The sequence below is a fragment of the Osmerus eperlanus genome, chromosome 7 (genome assembly GCF_963692335.1).
Source record: "Osmerus eperlanus chromosome 7, fOsmEpe2.1, whole genome shotgun sequence".
NCBI lineage: Eukaryota > Metazoa > Chordata > Actinopteri > Osmeriformes > Osmeridae > Osmerus > Osmerus eperlanus.
The window spans coordinates 1345266-1368134 of NC_085024.1; the positions used below are offsets into that span (position 1 = coordinate 1345266).

Consider the following 22869-nt stretch of genomic DNA (forward strand, 5'->3'; position numbering starts at 1 on the left):
CTGACGTTACTAACGTCACTACGTCACGAAAACACGCGTGACTACGCGCAATTTCTACTTAAACCATGCAACGGAACGTAAATAAAAATACAACCAACACAATCGCTACCAAGACGAACCTTTTGACACCGCCGTTGTGTATGTAGTCCAAATATTGACTGATCCTTAGGGGGGCGAAAATAAACAATAAATAAATATATATGTGAGAGAACAAAGGTTGTGCCCTTGCCGAAGGCAAAGCACACCCAAAAATGATATCCTGAGAAAAGTTGCACTTGCCCGTTAGCGCCCTCATATGGAACTTGAGTGGAACTGAAACCAGTTCAGAACCCGGAAGTTTCCAGAGAGTGGTAGTCACGCGTGTTTTCGTGACGTTAGTGACGTTAGTAACGTCAGTGACTGTGGCTAGCAAATTAGCCACCGTTAGCTTCACTTTTCGCCACAAAAACTTAACTTAAGCCCAAACCATGCAACGGAACGTAAATTCCAATAGAAGCAACGCAATCGCTACCAAGACGAACCTTTTGATACCGCCGTTGTGTATGTAGGCCAAATATTGACTGAGTTTTAGGGGGGCGAAAATAAACAATAATAAATATATATGTGAGAGAACAAAGGTTGTGCTCTCGCCGAAGGCTTGAGCACACCCAATTATAATTCCCTGTGGTTTCAAACCAGTGTTGCTCACTGCAACGCTGTAGCCTACGCGAGACACACTACAAAAACATCTACTGTACACAGCTGTTTAGGAAGTCAAACAGCGACAGAACATGTTCGGCACTCTCCTTACTTAAATCAAAAATCTTTCAATAGGTGAAACTATCTGACTACTAACCTGAACTTCATTGCCACAGCCTAAACTTTGTCAATCTGTTCATGAAAATAATTAATTTCAGCCTAAACCGTACAACGGAACGTTAAATCGAATTCAACCAACGCAATCGCTACCAAGACGAACACAGCAGTAGTCTACTAGTACTGTACCGTAGTAGTACAATATACCGGGGCAGCTTCTCCACACAGGGCTATATCGCATTTTGCGTTGTTACTGACAATGATCGCTACCAGTGAGCTTTTTATGAATGAGCGATTTTCCACTAAATAAATGTCAAGCATATTTACGTTTTGGGGGGCATATTTTCAGTTAGCAGATGGTACTGTTTGAATCGCGATTCCATCTTCTACTGCCGGTAACGTCGTAGAGTAATCTTCAAAGGGGGTTCTTTATTAATGAATGAATGCAATATGAGTAGGCTAAATGCCTTAAAATATCACGAGATATTTTGATTCAGCTATGAGGTTGCCTCTTGCAGGGGAAATGAGAAGACATCATATTTAATTCTACACTTCACTCGTATTTTCAGTTGTAAATGAGCAGCACAAAAAAAAATGCTTTTAAATCTATGTAATCTTTATAAATAATAAGTATGCATTTTAATATAAAATATACAGATATCAGTTGTAAAAATGTCATTCAAAAACGGACCCCTGTGCAACCGACGCAAGCAAGCACACCCTACAATTTCCCCAGAAATTGTACCCTAGCTCTCTAGTTAATCTTTGTCTTTGCTCCAGAAGACGTCAACAATCTATAATACCACGATTAACATGCCACGATATCATTTATTATATTAGGCTATAATTACATTTGTCATGCCATGAACATAATAACGTTAATTACAAAATGGTTAAATTTGATTTAAAATAACGGAAATAAACTTTTCTTACAACCGTCATGTATGTGTGCAACCATTTGTAAAACTGGCTACAGCAAAGGCAGGCAACTGTAGATCATGAAGCCCTTTCGATTATGAAGCGATCGGCTGATGTTCACTTTTGTGCTCGTGCCCTGTTAATATCTGCGAGCACATTTCCAGGCAACTTTTCTTGACGTAAGCAAATAAATGGGGTGCTAGTTTACCCATTTCGGATTGGTTTCAAACTCAGGAATTATTCTATGAAAAAGCTAGTAGTATGAGCCAGGTTCGAGAATATAAAACAAAAATATTGGGGGAGATAGTTTTGGATATGTTGACTGGAGTTAATAGAATAAAATCGACCGGACGAGTCTGGTAGCAAATGTGAAATGCAATACCACCTACATCCACCGGGGCCGTTGCCTCAAGCCGAGGGGCAAGGGGTGGGGGTCTGGCATGGCCAATTAGAGAGGAGGATACGGGCGAGTGTAACCAGGGCGACGGAGAGAGGAATGTTCCTGGAGACCGCAGCGTGCGGAGCAGGAGGTGGGCTGAGAAGCAGGTCAGGCAGCCATCACACCTGGGCACAGCAGGGGGCCACACACACACACACACACACTCACTCTCTCACACAAACTACCAACCAATCAGACACGCACACACTGCCAACCAATCAGTGCAGGTATGTGGGAATATGGAAGCTTGAAGCACAACTACATGAGGGTTCTAATCTAGATTTCGACTGATGCAGTTCAGTGAAGCACAATAGAGCTAATCTCATTAACATTCATGTTAACAAATAAATGAATTAGACTGTTTAGATACTCAGGTGATGTTGCATTGTCCATGTTTATGCGAGTGGTGAATGTGTGTGTGCATGAGTGTGTGTGCATGAGTGTGAGTGAAGAAAGTGCATATAAAGCTATATGCGAGGGTCATTTATCAAAGCTGTCAGCAGGCAGGCAGGCAGGCAGTGGAGGAGGTGGGTAAGATGTGTTAGAGAGTCTGGATCCACATGATCAATCACTTCTCTCACATCTGTGTGTGTGAGCCTCAACATCACTGGCCTTGCTCCCCACACACACACACACACACGCACACACACAAATATATATGCACGCACACACCCACGCACCCACACACACAAATATATATGCACGCACACACACACACAAATATATATGCACGCACGCACACACACAAATATATATGCAGGCACACACCCACGCACGCACGCACACACACAAATATATATATGCACGCACGCACACAGGCACACAGTCTAGAAATATTTCGGTTTTCCACCTCAAGGATAAGTTCTACTCCAGGAAGTGATCAGACCTGTTACGTCCACACACATACACACATTCTCTCACATCTTTCATGGAGGCAGCAGTCATGCACAGCGTCAACAAAGGGAAGCGTTTCTAACTGCAGTACAGCTGATGACCGTGAGCAGGTACGCAGAACTGGGCTGTCAGACCGAGGAAGATCATGTTGGGTCAGCAGTTAATGTATGATATAGAGTATTGCTAAAAGTTGATATATCCTCTATATATATATATATATATATATTACACGTAGTTATCATATGAAACGTTAAGATGTGTATTAGGAAAAGCAGGTCGGACTGCAGAGAGACGTTGGTCCCAAAGGGAGTACTGTTTCTCTTCACATGAATCATGAAGGAGCCAGACCACGTCACAAAGATCAAGACCACGTCACATGCTCTGATCACCACCAGAGCTCACATGCTCTGATCACCACTAGGCCCAGTAGAAAGTTTTCTGAGGTTAGTTGCAGGTGAATTAAACTTTAAGTGAAGTTGATGACGGAATGCTGTGACAAACCAAGGTGTAGTAGCTTAACCCTGAGTACAGTTTTAGAATCCCTGACCTATGCAACATCAGCAATAATGTAAATGTACTTGTTATTTCTAGAATAAAGATCCAATGGGAAACCCATGGCATATGATTTACGATCAACAATATGACCAATGGTGATTTCAGGAATGTGTGAGAATGTAAGATTTGCAAAGTTGGGGGTTGGAACATGTAAGTGAACAAAAGACACAACTTGGGAGAGAGTTTGGCCAAAGGACTGAAGCCATGTCCCGCTGCTTTGATCTGTACTTAAAGCTGCTACGTGTTTGAAACTGCTAAGAACTCTGTGTTATTTCATCTGAAGAGCCAGGAGACAGTGAACTTGACCTTGGAATTTGACTAGAACTGAACAACATATGAATCCACAACAAGACGTCGACAGACACTCATCTCAGCAGCTGTCTTGTCTCATTAACAATGCAGGTTTAAGACTGAACAGATGAGAACTAAAAGCGTAACGATGTTCTCAGTGAACCAGCCTCGCATTGGGTTGTCAAGGCGATCCTGATCGACTCGGACTGGCGTTAATTGCGGCGCCTTTGTGACCTCTGACTGCGTGACCCGTAAACTTGGTGTGGACGTTTAAGCAGCTCATTAGCCAGGAGGAAGGCGAGGTTAGAGGCTGTGGAGGGAGGTGAGGTTAGAGGCTGTGGAGGAAGGCGAGGTTAGAGGCTGTGGAGGGAGGCGAGGTTAGTGTCTGAGGAGGAAGGCGAGGTTAGAGGCTGTGGAGGAAGGTGAGGTTAGAGGCTGTGGAGGAAGGCGAGGTTAGAGGCTGTGGAGGGAGACGAGGTTAGTGTCTGAGGAGGAAGGCGAGGTTAGAGGCTGTGGAGGAAGGTGAGGTTAGAGGCTGTGGAGAAAGGCGAGGTTAGAGGCTGTGGAGGGAGGCGAGGTTAGAGGCTGTGGAGGAAGGCGAGGTTAGAGGCTGAGGAGGAAGGTGAGGTTAGAGGCTGTGGAGGAAGGCGAGGTTAGAAGCTGTGGAGGGAGACGAGGTTAGTGTCTGAGGAGGAAGGCGAGGTTAGAGGCTGTGGAGGAAGGTGAGGTTAGAGGCTGTGGAGGAAGGCGAGGTTAGAAGCTGTGGAGGGAGACGAGGTTAGTGTCTGAGGAGGAAGGCGAGGTTAGAGGCTGTGGAGGGAGACGAGGTTAGTGTCTGAGGAGGAAGGCGAGGTTAGAGGCTGTGGAGGAAGGTGAGGTTAGAGGCTGTGGAGGAAGGCGAGGTTAGAAGCTGTGGAGGGAGACGAGGTTAGTGTCTGAGGAGGAAGGCGAGGTTAGAGGCTGTGGAGGAAGGTGAGGTTAGAGGCTGTGGAGAAAGGCGAGGTTAGAGGCTGTGGAGGGAGGCGAGGTTAGAGGCTGTGGAGGAAGGCGAGGTTAGAGGCTGAGGAGGAAGGCGAGGTTAGAGGCTGTGGAGGAAGGTGAGGTTAGAGGCTGTGGAGGGAGGCGAGGTAAGAGGCTGAGGAGGAAGGCGAGGTTAGAGGCTGTGGAGGAAGGTGAGGTTAGAGGCTGTGGAGGAAGGCGAGGTTAGAGGCTGTGGAGGGAGGCGAGGTAAGAGGCTGAGGAGCAGGGGTCCCCTAACTCTGGCCCACGGGACGTATTCGGCACGCATTTGGACTGGCACTCTGAACAATGCCAGACTTTTTCCCTTTATTGTATTTTTTTTTAGGAGAGGGAGGGAGGAGAGAGAGGGAGGAGAGGGGAAGGAGAGATGGAGAGCAGAGGGAGGAGAGAGAGAGAGGGAGGAGAGAGAGAGAGAGGGAGGAGAGAGAGAGAGGGAGAGGGAGGGAGGAGAGAGAGGAGAGAGGGAAGGAGAGGAGAGGGAGAGGAGAGGGAGAGGAGAGGAGAGGGAGAGGAGAGATAGGGAGGAGAGAGAGAGAGAGAGAGGGAGGAGAGAGAGGGAGGAAAGGGGGAGGGAGGAGAGAGAGGGAGGGAGGAGAGAGAGGGAGAGGGAAGGAGAGAGATGCGGGGGGGTCTGCACGTTAAATGAGAGGAAGACCACAAGGAGCTGTCTCGGCCATCAATCAATGATGACTTTCTGCAGTGGGGGAAATCAATCCTCAGGTTAGTGTTTCTGAAGGGACTGATGCACAGAGTTGATGTGGACTGTTTATAAACAACTAGTGGGGATGAATCTCGCCTGTAAACATGATAACCTTCACCAATATTCCACTTCCCTCCTCATCCTCCCTCTCCTCCTTTCTCCAGCAAGACAAACTACAGCCTGTGTTTCCACGGTCACATGATCTCTCCAGAATCTGAATCTGGTTGATTGCCAAGTTTACAGATACGAGGAATTAGCTTTGGTAGGTTGGTGCATAACAGTAAACACTGTAAGTAGAAATACAAAGAAAGATAAAATAAATACTGTAGGTAAAGGCATGATATAAAATACAAAATATTTAAAGTAAGATTAAAAAAACATTCTAATAAAGAATTTTATGAAATGTGTACAATATGACAGTGCTTGAATAGCTAAAAGAAGAGCCATACAGTTTGAAAGAAGATGTGCAGACAGGAACAATACTGATCAAGTCTTCTGCTGTCACTCTGGTCTCACTCAGGACAGGGAACCTAACCCTAACACACTCTGGTCTCACTCAGGACAGGGAACCTAACCCTAACCCTGTCACACTGGTCTCACTCAGGACAGGGAACCTAACCGTAGCTCTACAAGCACTCACATCTTCAACCCTAATCTAAAATATGATTTACTGCACACAGAAAAGTGCTTAAAAGGCTTTCTGTGTTTGAGTCTAATAGATTATGTCCCGAGAGGAATGTTTACTGACTCATCAGACTGAGGGAGAGAGAGTGTGTGAGGGAGAGAGAGTGTGTGTGAGAGAGAGAGAGATAGAGAGAGACATATTGAGAGAGATAGTGTGAGGGAGGGAGGGATAAAAAGGGAGATAGAATGCGACAGAGTGAGAGAAAGAAAGAGGGCGATAGTGAGATAGAAATAGGGAAGGAGCAATGGAGAGAGAAAGACTGAGAGAAGGTGTAGAGAGATGGAGAGAACTGTCCATTAGCCATGAGCAAGATACAGAGGGAGAGAAGAACAGATGGAGAGAGAGAGAGAGAGAGAGAGAGAGAGAGAGAGAGAGAGAGAGAGAGAGAGAGAGAGAGAGAGAGAGAGAGAGAGAGGGAGGGAAGAAGAGAAGGAGTGAGGGAGGAGCGAGGGAGAGAGTGACCGAGAGGGAGAGAGAGAGAGTAGGGAGGAAGGGAGAGATGGAGGGAGGGAGAGACAGAGAGAGAGAGAGAGAGAGAGAGAGAGAGAGAGAGAGAGAGAGAGAGAGAGAAAGACAGAGAGACAGAGAGAGAGAAAGAGAGGGGGGAGGGAGAGTAGGGAGGAAGGGAGAGAGGGAAGGAGGGAGGTGTAGAAGGAGGGACGGTCCAGTGTGGTCACAAACCCAACAGCAAAGTAGATTCTGTGTTTCTTCACATTTCTGTTGGAAACCAAACAATGACTACAGCCTTGGATGGAAAATTAGAAACCTGCATCTCGGAGGAAATATGATAAAACATTTAAGCCTCAAGAAGGAAGTGGGTCAGACGCTGAACCCCCCGGTAGCCAATCAGAGAGCCTGAGGGGGAAATTAGGCCACGCCCCCACCTGAGGGGAGGAAGTCAGCGCGTGTCATTGCTGTCTCCCCCACCAGGCGCGGCCAGCAGCCAATCACAGCTTCTCATTTGCATCCTCTCCACACTCATTAATATCTGGATGCAGGAGGTTGCTGGCAGGCTAATTTTAGACCCCCCCCCTCCCCAGTAAATGTACTCTGCTCTGCTTGGGATCCAGATGGTAATTGAAGATTAATTCCTGTTTATTTTGAGGAGTCTGAGCAAGGATAGAAAGAGAGAAACTTGCAGCAGTGTTTGCACACACACATACTATTTACACACACACACCCTACACACACACCATCATGTACTCATGCTGTGAACACACATGCACACACACTGAGCTATACCCATCCCGATGTTCTACCACTGAGCTATACCCTTCCCCATGTTCTACCCCTGAGCTATACCCATCCCCATGTTCTACCACTGAGCTATACCCATCCCCATGTTCTACCACTGAGCTATACCCATCCCCATGTTCTACCACTGAGCTATACCCATCCCCATGCTCTACCACTGAGTTATACCCATCCCCATGTTCTACCACTGAGCTATACCCATCCCCATGTTCTACCACTGAGCTATACCCATCCCCATGTTCTACCACTGAGCTATACCCATCCCCATGCTCTACCACTGAGCTATACCCATCCCCATGTTCTACCACTGAGCTATACCCATCCCCATGCTCTACCACTGAGCTATACCCATCCCCATGTTCTACCACTGAGCTATACCCATCCCCATGTTCTACCACTGAGCTATACCCATCCCCATGCTCTACCACTGAGCTATACCCATCCCCATGTTTTACCACTGAGCTATACCCATCCCCATCCTCTACCACTGAGCTATACCCATCCCCATGTTCTACCACTGAGCTATACCCATCCCCATGTTCTACCACTGAGCTATACCCATCCCCATGTTCTACCACTGAGCTATACCCATCCCCATGTTCTACCACTGAGCTATACCCATCCCCATGTTCTACCACTGAGCTATACCCATCCCCATGTTCTACCACTGAGCTATACCCATCCCCATGTTCTACCACTGAGCTATACCCATCCCCATGTTCTACCACTGAGCTATACCCATCCCCATGCTCTACCACTGAGCTATACTCATCCCCATGTTCTACCACTGAGCTATACCCATCCCCATGTTCTACCACTGAGCTATACCCATCCCCATGTTCTACCACTGAGCTGTACCCATCCCCATGCTCTACCACTGAGCTGTATCCATCCACATGACACAGAGTTACTGGACATGAACACTGTCCCTGGTCCATCCACTGCACTGCTGGGTTAAACAGCAGTGATTGTAACCAGACTAGACAGACAGGAGGACTGTGTTGTTTCTCTCGTAAACACAGTTACCAGGGACACCAGGAGACAGGGCAGGCAGGGCTGTGATTGGGTGCATGGAGCCTGCGGCAGGTGCAGGAGAGTAGACAGGAAACAGAGCAGAACTAGCTTCCTGTCAGCCTCTCATCACCACCACCTGGGCTCTACTGGAGCCCGGCCAATTAGAGTGGGTTTAGGTAACCCGGGAAACCTGTCGATGGGCAGCAGTCGTCAGATGCAGAGGACGTCACATCACTACTGCACACACACCTGACACACACACACACAGGTATGTACACACACGCACACACACACAGGTACGTGTACACACACTTACACAGGTATGTACACACACACGCACACACACAGGTACATGCACAGAAACACACAAACACACACACACACAGGTACACACACACATTCCCCTCCTCCCTCCTCTCTCTCATCTTGTTGTTCCAGGAGAGCCAGAGGCTCCTGGCAGCTGCGTGGGTTTCTCCTTTCCTCTGAAGTGAGGCCCAGACAGTGTGTGTGTGTGTGTATGTGTGCGTGTCCAGGCAGCCACTAGAGTGAGAGTTGTCCGTTCCCTGAGGCCAGACACGGTACCAGAGGGTCTTTTTTCTTCAGTTTGTATTTCCTGTCCAGAGCAGGACAGCCTTACAGGAGGGCAGCCTTACAGGAGGGCAGCCTTACAGGATGGCAGCCTTACAGAAGGGCAGCCTTACAGGAGGGCAGCCTTACAGGAGGGCAGCCTTACAGGAGGGCAGCCTTACAGGAGGGCAGCCTTACAGGAGGGCAGCCTCATTAAGCCTCCTCCACCTCCTCCATTCCCCTCATTAAGCCTCCACCTCCTCCATCAGCCTCTTCCACCAGCCTCCTCCATCAGCCTCCTCCATCCCCCTCATCCAGCCTCCTCCATCCCCCTCCACCAGCCCCATCCACCTCAGCTCTTTCTCCTCCTCTCAGCGCTCTCCTGGTCTCTTTCTCTCCTGCTCCTAACCCCTCTGCTGGTCTCTCTCCCCCCTCCTCTCAGCCCTCTCCTGGTCTCTCTCTCCCCCCTCCTCTCAGCCCTCTCCTGGTCTCTCTCTCCCCTCCTCTCAGCCCTCTCCTGGTCTCTCTCCCCCCTCCTCTCAGCCCTCTCCTGGTCTCTCTCTCCCCTCCTCTCAGCCCTCTCCTGGTCTCTCTCTCCCCTCCTCTCAGCCCTCTCCTGGTCTCTCTCCCCCCTCCTCTCAGCCCTCTCCTGGTCTCTTTCCCCCCTCCTCTCAGCCCTCTCCTGGTCTCTCTCCCCCCTCCTCTCAGCCCTCTCCTGGTCTCTCTCTCCCCCCTCCTCTCAGCCCTCTCCTGGTCTGTCTCTCCCCTGCTCCTAATCCCTATGCTGGTCTCTCTCCCCCCTCCTCTCAGCCCTCTCCTGGTCTCTCTCTCCCCCCTCCTCTCAGCCCTCTCCTGGTCTCTCTCTCCCCTGCTCCTAATCCCTCTCCTGGTCTCTCTCCCCCCTCCTCTCAGCCCTCTCCTGGTCCCTCTCCACCCTCTTCTCAGCCCTCTCCTGGTCTCTCTCTCCCCCCTCCTCTCAGCCCTCTCCTGGTCTCTCTCTCCCCTGCTCCTAATCCCTCTGCTGGTCTCTCTCCCCCCTCCTCTCAGCCCTCTCCTGGTCTCTCCCCCCCCCCTCCTCTCAGCCCTCTCCTGGTCTCTCTCTCCCCCCTCCTCTCAGCCCTCTCCTGGTCTCTCTCCCCCCTCCTTCAGCCCTCTCCTGGTCTCTCTCTCCCCTGCTCCTAACCCCTCTGCTGTCAGGGTGAATACATCGTGTCCTCTGAGGACAGGAAGCATAACGGGCTGCTGTCTGTCTAACAGAGATTGACACCCCTTGTTCAGTTGAATGTAAATCTAAAGGATTTATGCAAATGCATTATATACGCTGCACAAAATACCCCTAGATACTGAAATAAGATGCAGTGTGCATGCATGTGTGTGTGTGCACGAGTGTGTGTGTGTGTGCACCTGTGTGTGTGTGTGTGCATGCGTGTGTGTGTGTACCTGTGTGTGTTTGAAGGGAGGAGACTCAGAGGACAGACACAGTTCATGCTTTACATGTTCTATTATTTCTAGGATGCGTAAGATTGGCTCGTTTAGGAACACTGGACCCCCCCCCCCCCCCTCACACACCAGCCAATAGATGAGCTGAGAAGTGGTGGTTTAGTCTGATGAAGAGGCCAAGGTTAAAAATGGCCTCCACAGCAGGCTTGACCTGCTCCTGCCTCCACACCAGAGCAGACTGGACCTGCCTCTACCCCAGAGCAGACTGGACCTGCCTCCACCCCAGAGCAGACTGGACCTGTTCCTGCCTCCACAGCAGAGCAGACCTGCTCCTGCCTCCACCCCAGAGCAGACTGGACCTGCTCCTGCCTCCACAGCAGAGCAGACCTGCTCCTGCCTCCACAGCAGAGCAGACTGGACCTGCTCCTGCCTCCACACCAGAGCAGACCTGCTCCTGCCTCCACACCAGAGCAGACTGGACCTGCTCCTGCCTCCACACCAGAGCTGACCTGCTCCTGCCTCCACACCAGAGCAGACTGGACCTGCTCCTGCCTCCACAGCAGAGCAGACTGGACCTGCTCCTGCCTCCACAACAGAGCAGACCTGCTCCTGCCTCCACACCAGAGCTGACCTGCTCCTGCCTCCACACCAGAGCAGACCTGCTCCTGCCTCCACACCAGAGCAGACTGGACCTGCTCCTGCCTCCACACCAGAGCTGACCTGCTCCTGCCTCCACACCAGAGCTGACCTGCTCCTGCCTCCACACCAGAGCAGACCTGCTCCTGCCTCCACACCAGAGCTGACCTGCTCCTGCCTCCACACCAGAGCTGACCTGCTCCTGCCTCCACAGCAGAGCTGACCTGCTCCTGCCTCCACACCAGAGCAGACTGGACCTGCTCCTGCCTCCACAGCAGAGCTGACCTGCTCCTGCCTCCACAGCAGAGCAGACTGGACCTGCTCCTGCCTCCACAGCAGAGCAGACCTGCTCCTGCCTCCACAGCAGAGCAGACTGGACCTGCTCCTGCCTCCACAGCAGAGCAGACCTGCTCCTGCCTCCACAGCAGAGCAGACTGGACCTGCCTCCACAGCAGAGCTGACCTGCTCCTGCCTCCACAGCAGAGCAGACCTGCTCCTGCCTCCACAGCAGAGCTGACATGCTCCTGCCTCCACACCAGAGCTGACCTGCTCCTGCCTCCACACCAGAGCTGACCTGCTCCTGCCTCCACAGCAGAGCAGACCTGCTCCTGCCTCCACACCAGAGCAGACTGGACCTGCTCCTGCCTCCACAGCAGAGCTGACCTGCTCCTGCCTCCACACCAGAGCAGACCTGCTCCTGCCTCCACACCAGAGCAGACCTGCTCCTGCCTCCACAGCAGAGCAGACTGGACCTGCTCCTGCCTCCACACCAGAGCTGACCTGCTCCTGCCTCCACACCAGAGCAGACCTGCTCCTGCCTCCACACCAGAGCTGACCTGCTCCTGCCTCCACAGCAGAGCAGACTGGACCTGGTCCTGCCTCCACACCAGAGCAGACCTGCTCCTGCCTCCACACCAGAGCAGACCTGCTCCTGCCTCCACAGCAGAGCAGACTGGACCTGCTCCTGCCTCCACACCAGAGCAGACCTGCTCCTGCCTCCACACCAGAGCTGACCTGCTCCTGCCTCCACACCAGAGCAGACCTGCTCCTGCCTCCACACCAGAGCAGACTGGACCTGCTCCTGCCTCCGCAGCAGAGCTGACCTGCTCCTGCCTCCACACCAGAGCAGACTGGACCTGCTCCTGCCTCCACACCAGAGCTGACCTGCTCCTGCCTCCACAGCAGAGCAGACTGGACCTGCTCCTGCCTCCACACCAGAGCAGACTGGACCTGCTCCTGCCTCCACACCAGAGCCGACCTGCTCCTGCCTCCACAGCAGAGCAGACCTGCTCCTGCCTCCACACCAGAGCTGACCTTCTCCTGCCTCCACACCAGAGCAGACCTGCTCCTGCCTCCACACCAGAGCAGACCTGCTCCTGCCTCCACAGCAGAGCAGACCTGCTCCTGCCTCTACACCAGAGCTGACCTGCTCCTGCCACCACAGCAGAGCAGACCTGCTCCTGCCTCCACACCAGAGCAGACTGGACCTGCTCCTGCCTCCACACCAGAGCAGACTGGACCTGCTCCTGCCTCCACACCACAGCAGAGCTGACCTGCTCCTGCCTCCACACCAGAGCAGACTGGACCTGCTCCTGCCTCCACACCAGAGCAGACTGGACCTGCTCCTGCCTCCACACCAGAGCAGACCTGCTCCTGCCTCCACACCAGAGCAGACTGGACCTGCTCCTGCCTCCACACCAGAGCTGACCTGCTCCTGCCTCCACACCAGAGCAGACTGGACCTGCTCCTGCCTCCACAGCAGAGCAGACTGGACCTGCTCCTGCCTCCACAGCAGAGCAGACCTGCTCCTGCCTCCACACCAGAGCTGACCTGCTCCTGCCTCCACAGCAGAGCAGACTTGCTCCTGCCTCCACACCAGAGCAGACTGGACCTGCTCCTGCCTCCACAGCAGAGCAGACTGGACCTGCTCCTGCCTCCACAGCAGAGCTGACCTGCTCCTGCCTCCACAGCAGAGCAGACTGGACCTGCTCCTGCCTCCACACCAGAGCTGACCTGCTCCTGCCTCCACACCAGAGCAGACCTGCTCCTGCCTCCATAGCAGAGCAGACTGGACCTGCTCCTGCCTCCACAGCAGAGCTGACCTGCTCCTGCCTCCAGACCAGAGCTGACCTGCTCCTGCCTCCACACCAGAGCTGACCTGCTCCTGCCTCCACACCAGAGCAGACCTGCTCCTGCCTCCACAGCAGAGCAGACCTGCTCCTGCCTCCACAGCAGAGCTGACCTGCTCCTGCCTCCACACCAGAGCTGACCTGCTCCTGCCTCCACACCAGAGCTGACCTGCTCCTGCCTCCACACCAGAGCTGACCTGCTCCTGCCTCCACACCAGAGCTGACCTGCTCCTGCCTCCACAGCAGAGCTGACCTGCTCCTGCCTCCACACCAGAGCTGACCTGCTCCTGCCTCCACACCAGAGCTGACCTGCTCCTGCCTCCACACCAGAGCTGACCTGCTCCTGCCTCCACAGCAGAGCTGACCTGCTCCTGCCTCCACACCAGAGCTGACCTGCTCCTGCCTCCACAGCAGAGTTGACCTGCTCCTGCCTCCACAGCAGAGCTGACCTGCTCCTGCCTCCACACCAGAGCTGACCTGCTCCTGCCTCCACACCAGAGCTGACCTGCTCCTGCCTCCACACCAGAGCAGACCTGCTCATGCCTCCACACCAGAGCTGACCTGCTCCTGCCTCCACACCAGAGCTGACCTGCTCCTGCCTCCACACCAGAGCTGACATGCTCCTGCCTCCCCTCAGCATGAGCATGTGACCATAAGCATGTGGAGTGAGGGATGGGCAGGGGGGATGCAGGGGAAAGGTGAGGGGGGGGGGGGAGGAAGGATACGGCAGGGGAGGGGTGAGGGATGGGCAGGGGGGATGCAGGGGAGGATACGGCAGGGGAGGGGTGAGGGATGGGCAGGGAGAGACAGGGGAGGGGTGAGGAATGGGAGAGACAGGGGAGGGGTGAGGGATGGGCAGGGGGGATGCAGGGGAGGAGAGGATGGGGAGGGAGGGTGCTAACCGAGGACTAATCCAGAATGGTTTTAAGATGGTCCGAAATTAGCCTGGCTCTGCCCTCCTACGTACTTCCGCTCAATTTGGATTTTGCTTCTGTACTAGGTCTGGGATTTTAGTGCATCAGTCGGTTTTCAGAAACAATTTTTTTGTAGGTCCAATCAGCGAACAGAGGGAGTGGCTGAGGACGATGACGTTGATGTCGTGCACTAGTTTGAGTTGTAGTTTAATAATGGCTGCGAAGAAAGATGCGAGCGAAGCTATTCTGCGGTTGTGGCAACACTGCCGAATATCCACAAGTTAAAGCCGGAGCAAGAACAATCCTTGCTGAGTTTTGTTGGTGGTCATGATGTTGTGGCCCTCCTCTCCACGGGGTTAGGGAAAAGTTTGATTTTCCAGCTACGGCAGCTAACCCTAACCCTAACCAGGCCCTGGTCTCTCCCCTGCTACCAGGCCCTGGTCTCTCCCCTGCTACCAGGCCCTGGTCTCTCCCCTGCTACCAGGCCCTGGTCTCTCCCCTGCTACCAGGCCCTGGTCTCTCCCCTGCTACCAGGCCCTGGTCTCTCCCCTGCTACCAGGCCCTGGTCTCTCCCCTGCTACCAGGCCCTGGTCTCTCCCCTGCTACCAGGCCCTGGTCTCAGGGATACAGGGAGCAGGAACCAGCTCCAGATACCTTGTCAGACACAGTAATGAGAGCTGTACATCAATCACATGCTCTCTGGAATTGGCTTTCTCCAACAGAAGCCATCACAAACATTGTGTGTGAGTGTTGTGTGTGAGTGTGTGTTGTGTGTGTGTGTGTGAGAGTGTGTGAGATAGTGTGTGTATGTGAGTGTGTGTGTGTGAGTGTGTACTTGAAGCATGTGACCCTCCGCCATCCAGAGGATGACACTAAACACAAGATGAAGATGTTTCGTAGTAATTATGATGATGTCTGTGGTGCCTTACTGGCTGAGCATCAAAGTGCCGTGTCTCACTGAGGCGGGGAGGGGGGGGCAGTGTCTCACTGGGGGGGGCTCTCTAACACCCTCTCTATTACCCCTCCTCCTCTGTTGCTATGGAGATAAATGATATCTTCCACACAGAATGTACACTTAACAGTTTCCCTGGGGGAGGGGGGGGGGGAGGAGTGGAGAGAGGGAGGAGAGGAGAGAGGGGTAATAGAGGGGGGTGATAGAGCGTGATAGAGGGTGATAGGGACGGCTGTAAGGGCACAGTCATGGAAAGTTCTCATTTGCATTTCCCTCAGTTTAACCCTAAAGAGAATCTGCCCCCCCTCACCCCCCAGCCCAGACCTGCCCCTCTCACCCTCCTAACTGGCTCTTTCTACCGCCGGCGCTGCCACAGAGACTAGATGCAAAGCATTCTGGGACATTGCAGAGCAGCAGTGAGCGGGAGCCGGGCAGACCTGGGAGCCGACAGAGACGCTAACAGAGAATGGCTGCTGGTAAACGTCTTTAATAACGATGTTCTCAGACAGATGGGACAACAGCAGATGGACGGTTCTCCAGGTCGACTGACACTCAGGCGGGAGTGTGTGTGTGTGTGTAAACTGCCACACACACTCCCTCACACCTGTACTCCTTATTCACACGAACAGCCTCTCAGAACCGCTGCAGTCTCTGCACACCTGGACTGAACACATCTTTGCTGCTCTGTACGACATCCCAGTCACATGAACCAGAGACAATCTGGAAATAATAACAAACTCAGATTGATCATCAGCACCATGGCTCCCCCAGAGGACCCGCTCCACCCCCTCCAGCCCAGGTGGAGACCCTGGTGCTTCTGGAGGGCTGATTTCTGTCTCCACTGAAGGGCTGGGTTTAATCGCTCCCTGGATGCGCTGGGAGAGGAGTGGTGAAGGGGTCGCCTCGTGTCATCTGCTCTGGCCTGATTTGCATTCTGGGACAATTCTGGGAGAAAAGCAGTGACCTGGCGCTCTTTAATTGCATCTCCGGGGAGCGTAGGAGGAGGAAGGGGGGGAGGGGTGAGAAGAATCGACGGGGAGGGGTGAGAGGAGAGGAGTGAGGACACAGAGATGGGGGTGGAGGAAGGAGGAGTGGGGGAAAGATAGATGGGGGGTGGAGGATGGAGGAGGAGGGGTGAGGAGAGAAAGAGATGGATGATGGAGGAGGAGAGGTGAGAGGAGGAGGAGTGAGGAGACAAAGATGGGGGTGGAGGAAGGAGGAGTGAGAGGAGGAGGGGTGAGGAGAGACATGGGGGTGGAGGAAGGAGAATGGAGGAGGGGTGAGCAGAGAGAGAGATGGATGATGGAGGAAGGAGGGGTGAGGAGAGACATGGGGGTGGAGGAAGGAGGGTTGAGGAGAGAAAGAGATGGGGGGGTGGAGGAAGGAGGGGTGAGGAGAAAGAAAGATGGAGGGTGAAGGAAGAGAAGAGGGAAAGCTGCTAAAAGGACGAACTAGCGATAAGATAAAGGGCAGGAGGGAAAATTGCAAAGCATCCCGCAGAGTGAAGGAGAAACACTATTCATAGATAGAGGTTTTGCCAAAAAGAGGCCTGTTGAAAATCCCATTAGTGGTCACAGGACATCCATTGTATGAGGATCAGAAGCCCTGGAGACCTATCTTCTACACAGGGGGCAAAATCATGTTTTGAATACTAATGACATTTTATTCTCACCAGCACAACCACAGACCCAGTCTCTGGGTTAGGCTGGAGGGAGCTGGAGGGGGGATGGAGAGAGGTAGGAAGTGAAAGGTACAGTAGGAGTCATGGAGAGGTAGGAAGCAAGGTTAGGAGGTAGGAGATAAGAGGAAAGGTTTTCCAGAGCGTTCAGCAGGCCAGGCCTGATGCCTGGATGATGTTGCTCCTGATAGGAGACTAATCTCATCTCAGCCTGAGGGAGGAGCCTGTCTGAGGACCAATAGGGAGAGGGATGAAGGGGGGGGGGGTGAGGGGGTCAAGGCCACGTAACGGGAAGGCAGTGGCAGTAGGAATGGAAGTCTTTTTCTCCGGCCTTCCCAGAGCGTCACAGTGAGAGCAGCTCCAGCAGTGTTCAGCAGGAACCTTGATGAAACACCCCGCTGCTTCTAGACTGGGGTTCCCGGCCGTGTTCTTCTAGACTGGAGGGTCCCGGCCGTGTTCTTCTAGACTGGAGGGTCCCGGCCGTGTTCTTCTAGACTGGAGGGTCCCGGCCGTGTTCTGCTAGACTGGAGGGTCCCGGCCGTGTTCTGCTAGACTGGAGGGTCCCGGCCGTGTTCTTCTAGACTGGAGGGTCCCGGCCGTGTTCTGCTAGACTGGAGGGTCCCGGCCGTGTTCTGCTAGACTGGAGGGTCCCGGCCGTGTTCTTCTAGACTGGAGGGTCCCGGCCGTGTTCTGCTAGACTGGAGGGTCCCGGCCGTGTTCTGCTAGACTGGAGGGTCCCGGCCGTGTTCTTCTAGACTGGAGGGTCCCGGCCGTGTTCTGCTAGACTGGAGGGTCCCGGCCGTGTTCTGCTAGACTGGAGGGTCCCGGCCGTGTTCTTCTAGACTGGAGGGTCCCGGCCGTGTTCTGCTAGACTGGAGGGTCCCGGCCGTGTTCTTCTAGACTGAAGGTTCCCGGCCGTGTTCTGCTAGACTGGAGGGTCCCGGCCGTGTTCTGCTAGACTGGAGGGTCCCGGCCGTGTTCGGCTAGACTGGAGGGTCCCGGCCGTGTTCTGATAGACTGGAGGGTCCCGGCCGTGTTCGGCTAGACTGGAGGGTCCCGGCCGTGTTCTTCTAGACTGGAGGGTCCCGGCCGTGTTCTGCTAGACTGGAGGGTCCCGGCCGTGTTCGGCTAGACTGGAGGGTCCCGGCCGTGTTCTTCTAGACTGGAGGGTCCCGGCCGTGTTCGGCTAGACTGGAGGGTCCCGGCCGTGTTCGGCTAGACTGGAGGGTCCCGGCCGTGTTCGGCTAGACTGGAGGGTCCCGGCCGTGTTCTTCTAGACTGGAGGGTCCCGGCCGTGTTCTGCTAGACTGGAGGGTCCCGGCCGTGTTCTGCTAGACTGGAGGGTCCCGGCCGTGTTCTGCTAGACTGGAGGGTCCTGGCCTTGTTCTGCTAGACTGGAGGGTCCCGGCTGTGTTCGGCTGCTCACAGTCTGTGTCCTCTCTCTCACCAGGAGTATGGTGATGGTCATCCAGGTCACCATGGTGAAACAGCACCGCGGTGATGGATACAGGCTGGTCACCGCGGTGATGGTCCTTCACTGGAGACAGTGTCCGACGTTTTCTTGGATATACAGCAGTGAAACCTTCAGGCATTCCAGAAAGGATTCTAAATAAATGAGCACATATTTACCTCTCCAGATCTCTTCCTGTCCTCGTCTTTGATCGGTTGATATTTGAAGTATGTGGTGCATTAATTTGTGGTATGTGAGCGGTCTGCCATGTTGGATCACCAGGGCAACGCTGCTCTTTTTTTTCCAATGTTCTTTAGGTCATGTGTTGTGTTTGGGCTTGTAGGTCCATACTAATCTCCTCCTCCCTCCTTCCATATCTTCATTTCTCCTTCCATACATTCCTCTTTTTATTTATTTCTCCGGTAAGGGCTCCGCTGGGGCGTGGCCAGACCCCCAGCCCGCAGAGAGGTAAGGGCTCCACTGGGGCGTGGCCAGACCCCCAGCCCGCAGAGAGGTGAGGGCTCCGCTGGGGCGTGGCCAGACCCCCAGCCCGCAGAGAGGTGAGGGCTCCACTGGGGCGTGGCCAGACCCCCAGCCCGCAGAGAGGTGAGGGCTCCACTGGGGCGTGGCCAGACCCCCAGCCCGCAGAGAGGTGAGGGCTCCACTGGGGCATGGCCAGACCCCCAGCCCGCAGAGAGGTAAGGGCTCCACTGGGGCGTGGCCAGACCCCCAGCCCACAGAGTGGTGAGGGCTCCGCTGGGGCATGGCCAGACCCCCAGCCCGCAGAGAGGTGAGGGCTCCACTGGGGCGTGGCCAGACCCCCAGCCCGCAGAGAGGTAAGGGCTCCACTGGGGCGTGGCCAGACCCCCAGCCCACAGAGAGGTGAGGGCTCCACTGGGGCGTGGCCAGACCCCCAGCCCGCAGAGAGGTGAGGGCTCCACTGGGGCGTGGCCAGACCCCCAGCCCGCAGAGAGGTGAGGGCTCCGCTGGGGCATGGCCAGACCCCCAGCCCGCAGAGAGGTGAGGGCTCCACTGGGGCGTGGCCAGACCCCCAGCCCGCAGAGGTGAGGGCTCCGCTGGGAAGCCGCACGCCTCAGCAGCTGTCCCAGCAAGACCTGTGTCTCCTCACAGCCTCCCTCTCTGGACCCTCCAGCTGCATGATGCCTCAAGGCTGAGCCCTCTTCTCCTCTCTCCTCTACCACCCTCTCGTCTCTCCTCTCTCACCCTCTCCTCTCTCTCCCTCTCCCTCCCTGTTCCCATCTCCTTCCCTCTCCTCTCCTCATCCCTCCCTCTCCCTCTCCCTCTCCCTCTCCCCCCTCCCTCTCCCTCTCCTTCTCCCCTCTCCCTTTCCCCCTCTCCCCTCTCCCTCTCCTCTCCCTCTCCCTCTCCCCTCTCCTCTCTCCCCTCTCCCTCTCTCTTTCCTCTCTTTCCTCTCTTTCCCCTCTCCCCCCTCTCTCTCTCCCCTCTCCCTCTCCCCTCTCCCTCTATTAGTTCTCGTCTGGTTTCCCAGGCTTCTGTCTGTACACATTGTCACTGCTGAGTTTGTCAACAGCGGTTCTCATTTGTCCCTGCTGGCAGATCACTCATTGTTCAGAGCAAGCAGTCATAACAGATTTTTAAAAACACGTCGACCAATTAGCCTCCTTTGACTGGCAGGCTTGTTTGCGTGGCCCTGAGCTAACACATTCCGTCACCACGACGCCCCACACGGCGCCTGGCCTTGGAGGACGCCTGCTGGCCTGAGACCAGATCTGATCCAGCTCGCCATGTGCAGCAAAATGAAACGTGCTGGAGTATCTATCATTTAATCAACTGAGCTGTGTTAATATTCCACATGCTGCTTAATGATATATTCATATTAGGATATATCATTCATCATACTCTTTCAGATTCTAATGAAACGATCAGAGCAGTCTTCTTTAGACAGATACATACTTAATAAACAGAGAGGTAGAGGAGGAGTAGACAAGAAATGAGAAGGGTGTAGCTAGGAGATACGGAGATAGAGAAGGAGAGAGGGACTAACAGACGAGGAGGAGAGGAAAGGAGAGGAGCAGGGGGAAAGGAGGAGGAGGGGAAGAGTAGGAGGAGTTGTTGAGAAGGAAGGAGAGGAGGTGGGTGAGAGGAGGACAGGAGGAGGAAAGGAGAGGGGAGGAGGGGTGGGGAAAGGAGAGGAGGAGGAAGAGATAACACGAGGAGGAGATAAGGAGGAGAGGGGAGGAGGGGTGGGGAAAGGAGAGGAGGAGGAAGAGATAACACAAGGAGGAGATAAGTAGGAGAGGGGAGGAGGGGTGGGGAAAGGAGAGGAGGAGGAAGAGATAAGGCGAAGAGGAGATAAGGAGGAGAGAGGAGGAGGGGTGGGGAAAGGAGAGGAGGAAGAGTAGAAGGAGAGCAGGAGGAGGAGAGCAGGAGGAGGAGAGGAGGAGGAGGCAGCAGAGCAAAGCAGGTGTTGTTGTGGGAGGATGTTCCAGCTACTTTCAGTATAGTGACATGCTTCTGACAAGCAGGCTAACGCCCGATCCAATCTGCACCATCTCTGTTTACTCTCGGGATTAAATTAAAGAACACAGCAGACAATTTCATACCTGGCTTCCCCCCTACTCCCCCACATTCCCCTCAACCCTCCCTTAGAGCCAGCTCTGTAATGGAGGACTGCGCTGGCTTCCAGTGGAATGGAAACTCATACGCTCATGGGATTAGTGGCAAGCTCTCCTCTCGCCCGGAACTTGAAAGAACAAGCTCGTTTATATAAACGCTGCCACAGATAAATGGCTAGTTCTCATGGCCTGCTGTCTATCTGATCGTGTACACGGGTTGTTTTACACACACACACACTAATTGCGTTACTCAGATAAAGACAGCAATTAACAGATAAAAAGGGAGCTGTGGACCAGTGGAAGTGTGGTGACCTGTGACCCCCAGAGTCTGCCAGTGTTATTACCACATCGGAACATACCGGTAATTAGCTCCGTATAATTAAGACCAGCATGAACTTTATCTTTCTTGTTTATCTGAAAGTCTATATTTAACAGGCTGTCAGTTTCATCGCCTATAGTGAACAATGGGGAAACGATTACATACTTTAGTTTGTCAACTAAAGTACACCTCAGTGTGTACATACACACACACAGACACACCAAGCCCCCCCCCCCCCCACCCTCTCCTAATTTGACGAGGAGCTTCTTCAGGGTTTACCCCTCCCCAGTCAGAGAGCCAGACCAACACTGGCCACACCAGGTCGCTAGGGAACCAGAATAGGTTGCTAGGGAACCAGACCAGGTCGCTAAGGAACCATCAAATGCTAGCTAAAACAGGTTGCTATGGGCAGGAGGAAGCAGACCTGGTTGATAGGGACAGGAGGAGGAAGCGGACCTGGTTGATAGGGACAGGAAGAGGAAGCGGACCTGGTTGATAGGGACAGGAAGAGGAAGCGGACCTGGTTGATAGGGACAGGAGGAGGAAGCGGACCTGGTTGATAGGGACAGGAAGAGGAAGCGGACCTGGTTGATAGGGACAGGAAGAGGAAGCGGACCTGGTTGATAGGGACAGGAAGAGGAAGCGGACCTGGTTGATAGGGACAGGAGGAGGAAGCGGACCTGGTTGATAGGGACAGGAAGAGGAAGCGGACCTGGTTGATAGGGACAGGAAGAGGAAGCGGACCTGGTTGATAGGGACAGGAAGAGGAAGCGGACCTGGTTGATAGGGACAGGAAGAGGAAGCAGACCTGGTTGATAGGGACAGGAGGAGGAAGCGGACCTGGTTGATAGGGACAGGAAGAGGAAGCGGACCTGGTTGATAGGGACAGGAAGAGGAAGCGGACCTGGTTGATAGGGACAGGAAGAGGAAGCGGACCTGGTTGATAGGGACAGGAAGAGGAAGCGGACCTGGTTGATAGGGACAGGAGGAGGAAGCGGACCTGGTTGATAGGGACAGGAAGAGGAAGCGGACCTGGTTGATAGGGACAGGAAGAGGAAGCAGACCTGGTTGATAGGGACAGGAAGAGGAAGCAGACCTGGTTGATAGGGACAGGAAGAGGAAGCGGACCTGGTTGATAGGGACAGGAAGAGGAAGCGGACCTGGTTGATAGGGACAGGAAGAGGAAGCGGACCTGGTTGATAGGGACAGGAGGAGGAAGCGGACCTGGTTGATAGGGACAGGAAGAGGAAGCGGACCTGGTTGATAGGGACAGGAAGAGGAAGCAGACCTGGTTGATAGGGACAGGAAGAGGAAGCAGACCTGGTTGATAGGGACAGGAGGAGGAAGCAGACCTGGTTGATAGGGACAGGAAGAGGAAGCGGACCTGGTTGATAGGGACAGGAAGAGGAAGCAGACCTGGTTGATAGGGACAGGAAGAGGAAGCAGACCTGGTTGATAGGGACAGGAGGAGGAAGCAGACCTGGTTGATAGGTTACACTAGCTGAGGCAAATAGTTGATGGAATGAGCAGAGACACAATGGAGATCACACTCACACTCACACTCACACTCACACTCAAGAAACCTGCTCTCCTTTCTCACTGCCACTTGCTCTCAAACTCAC

General features: G+C 53.8%; 1 protein-coding gene across 4 annotated transcripts in view; it reads right to left on the bottom strand.

Annotated features, from left to right (window-relative positions):
* The window catches only part of LOC134024047 (mannosyl-oligosaccharide 1,2-alpha-mannosidase IC), a 140354-nt gene that overhangs the window by 68587 nt on the left and 48898 nt on the right, over nucleotides 1–22869 (bottom strand). The gene's annotated exons all lie outside the window — the stretch shown is intronic.